The sequence below is a fragment of the Stegastes partitus genome, unplaced genomic scaffold (assembly GCF_000690725.1).
Source record: "Stegastes partitus isolate 25-593 unplaced genomic scaffold, Stegastes_partitus-1.0.2 Scaffold219, whole genome shotgun sequence".
Classification (NCBI taxonomy): Eukaryota; Metazoa; Chordata; class Actinopteri; family Pomacentridae; genus Stegastes; species Stegastes partitus.
This window is the reverse complement of record NW_007577950.1, coordinates 172,995-177,344: the sequence shown is the minus strand read 5'-3', so window position 1 is coordinate 177,344 and position 4,350 is coordinate 172,995. Positions and strand designations below refer to the sequence as shown.

General features: G+C 40.9%; 1 long non-coding RNA gene across 1 annotated transcript in view; it reads right to left on the bottom strand.

The window, feature by feature from the left end:
- Positions 1-1,561: 1,561 nt before the first annotated feature.
- Positions 1,562-4,350, bottom strand: part of LOC103356747 (uncharacterized) — a 17,158-nt gene continuing 14,369 nt past the window's right edge. The window contains exon 3 of the long non-coding RNA XR_520155.1: positions 1,562-1,572. This is a non-coding gene — a long non-coding RNA (uncharacterized LOC103356747). The remainder of the gene's footprint in view (positions 1,573-4,350) is intronic.

Genomic DNA, 4,350 nt, shown 5'->3' with positions numbered 1-4,350 from the left:
CTCTCCGACACCTTTTATAAAAACATCATCCTTATTGTTATCGATCCTTTAGACTGAACTACGCAGCAGTCCGTCAGCACGACTGTACAGAAGCAAATGATGCATAAAACGAGCGGCTCTGAAGTGAGACACACCTTTAGAAACGGGGAAGCAGCCGTTTAGCAGCACTCATTACAAGTTCCTGCATCATTTAACTGCAATAACCTTAAAACTGTTGACCACTCACTCTTACTTGTGAGCCACTCGGAGAGAAACGGTGTTTATGTCGGGCTTTGATTCGAGCTACTTACAAACGAGGACCAACGAGCGAGTTTTTAAGAGTAATTTATTGCAAAAGTGAAGTGATGCTGGTTTGAGCTCCATTAAAATGTGACCGAGAGCTTCTTGATGATTTGACACCTGCGTAAGTCTTCTGTGCAGCTTCATCGGTGGCTCAAAAGCCTCAGTTCTTGGCTTTTAGTCCAGTTCTCTGGTGACAACGTTTGAAAAAAAAAAACAAAAAAAGCCTGTAAGTGCTGGTTTGACTACAGTAAGAGAAAAGAAAAGAGCCGGAGACCAAATGCAAATGACGTCCTTTCTCCGCTCCATCATCTTCAGTCTGCATAATGAGCTGCTGAAATTGCTACAATTAAGTATTATTATAAACATTTGAGACCATTTGTGAGTTTTATTTTCGTGGAATAAAGTTAAAATACTGGCCAAATGGATTAGTATTAGCCTTTGAATAAAACCCAAGCGGCTCCTGTCTCAGCACTTCACACTGGAGGAGGAGGAAAAAATAATAACGTTGAATAATTCATCGGCTTCATGCTAAATAAAAGTATCAGGGGAAGTCTTCTTCACAAACGGGTCCCACGAGGTAATAAAACTGTCCCACGTGGCCCGGCGGACTAAGAAGCCATAAAATAGTGAACGACTGTGACACCGGCTCATGATTTATGTCCCACGTCTTCAGATTCCTCATGCTCATCTTAGTGTTTCTCCATAAAGTCCAAAACAGCAGCGGAGCCATAAAATAATCCTAAAAGTGCTCCAGGAACCCGTGTTTTGTCTAAATCATTCCACTTGTTCTCTCTGATCCTGGCTTTTCTCAGCAGAGACACATTTATTGCCTAAAATACACAAACACACGGCAGAGTATTATTTAATTCAGAACCGTGTATTGAATCAGTGACAGACACGGTCAAAGCATGTTAACGAGAAATGTGATATAAGCTTCAAAAAAAGACTCCAAGAGGGAAACAAACAGGAGCGACAGGTGTAGGTGATATGTGCTAATTATTCTGTGCATCATTAATTAGGACTGAGCCTCTTTATTCATGATCGGGATCAACAGATGCATTCATAAAGGAACTCATTCAGCTTCCTTTGGTCATTGTTCCTGTTAATAAGAAAAGAAATGGTGATGAAACAGATGGAAGCTGCTCACTGATGCCGGCTGTGCATCTAGAAAACATGTGAAATGAAGGATTTACATGTGATTCATGATGATAAAGAAAAATGCTGAAAATTTGGCAAACAGGAAGTCGTCAGCGTCTCAGAAAACCTCCTGAAATGTTCAAATGATATTTTCTAAATCATGAGCCTCCCATGCTGGATTTAATGAGGTTGCACCAGAATATTTTACCGCATTTTATGTGACTTGCATCGAGGTAATCAGCAGCTTCTTTCTGTCTGGTTCTGTTTCTGGCTGCTGTTTGACCTTTTTAACGGTTATTAGACGGGTTGTCAGGGCGACTCGTCCGTTAGCAGTCGAGGTATTTCGTAATGTTTTTTTTTTGTTGCTTTGGACGGACACACAAATTAAAGCAGATCCATCGCGCAACATCAGAAGCAGCAGGAAGTCCTGCTAAAAATACGATCGGAAACGTTTAAACCCATTAAACGGAGCAAGTCTAAATGAGAGTTATTGCCTCCACTCACAGTTTGCTTCCCTTCAAACCAAATCAACAGCCGCATCTCTCCGTTACACAAAAACAATCAATCAATTAGTCGCCAGGCTTCAGGTGGCGCAATCATCGGTGCTCGAGCCGTCGTAATCACTGGACACGTTCTCCCTGCAGCCTGATAACGGATTCAGTGATTGGTGGAGGAGACTTGTGCTCGTTCACAGCTCGCTCGGTTCGTCCGTCGTTTCCCGCCAGCTTCAGCGGAAACGAAACATCCGAGTCACCTTAAGAACACCTGCCGAGGCACGGCGGCGCTCGTTTACCGTCCTGTCTGCGAGTATTCATTTGGAATCGCAAACAATGGCGGGGACGGCGGAGGACAGACGCTGGGCCGAGGCTGTGACATTTGCGGCGTTCGGGGTTTTTGGTACAGAGAAACACAAAAGGCAACGGTGACATTTAAGAATAATAAAGGACGGGCGGCGCTCACTGATGTGTTTAGTGAAGCATCTGCTCGGGTCCTGGGGTGTTAAACAGCCACACATCCGCCCACACACACTCACAAAGAAGCAGGTTTTGAGGTAAATAACACCTGACGTGTAAGTCGGCCGCCTCTCGCCGCTCCGCACGGAGACTAAACGTCGGAGGATGTGTCGCCCTCTGGTGCTCTGACTCATATGCTAATGCTGCTGTGATACGGGAGGAACGTCGGAGGGCGAGAAGGTAAAAATAGACCCAAGAGACACTTCAGGGGATTGTGAAGAGGAAAAAGGACATTCACAGGGACCCGGTCCTGTGAACTAATCACGTCTTTAATCACAGATTATGAAAGAACGACAAGGAATCCTGCATTAGCCTGGTCAGCTTAGCAGAACAGGGCTTCANAACTGACACCTAAACATTGCTGGAGACCACGTCCACTCCAACATGGCAGCAGGACTCTCTGGTAGCCTCTTTAGCCGGGACATCATTACACACTAGACTACAAACATGATTCAACAGTGGTTTGAGGAACATGACAAAGACTTCAAGGTGTTGCCTCAAAATCCCCCAGATCTAACTTACATCACTTGATGGTTTTTTTAACCTTCCCTACTTGTGCTACTCTGAGACTTTTACATTCATCACAAAATTCAGTCCGTTTAACAAAAGTTAGTCACCATGAGGTTGTAGATATGAACCTAAAAACACTGCATTTACTCAGACTTGCAGATTTTACTTTATTATGACATGTGTATGTCATTTTCGAGCACAATCATAAATGTGCAAACATGACAACACTGTTTTTTTCTTAATTAGTGGTATTTTACAGATTTTTGTGTAAGATGTATATATATATACTTTTTTTTTTTTTTAAATTAAAGACAATACTTTCCCCATGATTTTACTGGTATTAGTTTACAATTTCATTTAAAAAAGGGCCAAAACTGTTAATGTCCACATCAAAAGTCTGTATTTTTATAAACAGTACTTTATTCTTTTACATTGTTTGACTGTAAAATCCCACTATATTTAAATCAGTAAAATAAAATCATTATTTTTTACACATATTTGCAGTTATTTAAAAGAAAAAAAGTATATAAAGGATTACAAAAGGGGAAATAATTTAACAGTTTTTTTTCCACAATTCTGCTAAATTACAGGCATCCAGTGAAATTGTAGAATAAAAGTACTGATTTACATAAAGACTATATAAAAACAAAACAAATGACAACAAAAAACAGGCCACATGTGTTCATAAAGTCCCCATCAAACATGAATTCTTATAAATATTATATTATTCTTTTAGACTAAGTCACTGTAAAATCACAGTTTTATTTTATTCAAATCAGCTAAAAACCAAAAAAAGAAGAAACAAACAAAAACTATCATTATTTTACAGATATTTTCCTCTTTTCCAACTATTTGTTTTATTTCTGAACTCTCAGAAAAAGCTGCAAACATAAACTAAATATACATTCCTGATCTTCCCAGATCTCTCCGACACCTTTTATAAAAACATCATCCTTATTGTTATCGATCCTTTAGGCTGAACTACGCAGCAGTCCGTCAGCACGACTGTACAGAAGCAAATGATGCATAAAACGAGCGGCTCTGAAGTGAGACACACCTTTAGAAACGGGGAAGCAGCCGTTTAGCAGCACTCATTACAAGTTCCTGCATCATTTAACTGCAATAACCTTAAAACTGTTGACCACTCACTCTTACTTGTGAGCCACTCGGAGAGAAACGGTGTTTATGTCGGGCTTTGATTCGAGCTACTTACAAACGAGGACCAACGAGCGAGTTTTTAAGTGCAATTTATTGCAAAAGTGAAGTGATGCTGGTTTGAGCTCCATTAAAATGTGACCGAGAGCTTCTTGATGATTTGACACCTGCGTAAGTCTTCTGTGCAGCTTCATCGGTGGCTCAAAAGCCTCAGTTCTTGGCTTTTAGTCCAGTTCTCTGGTGACAACGTTTG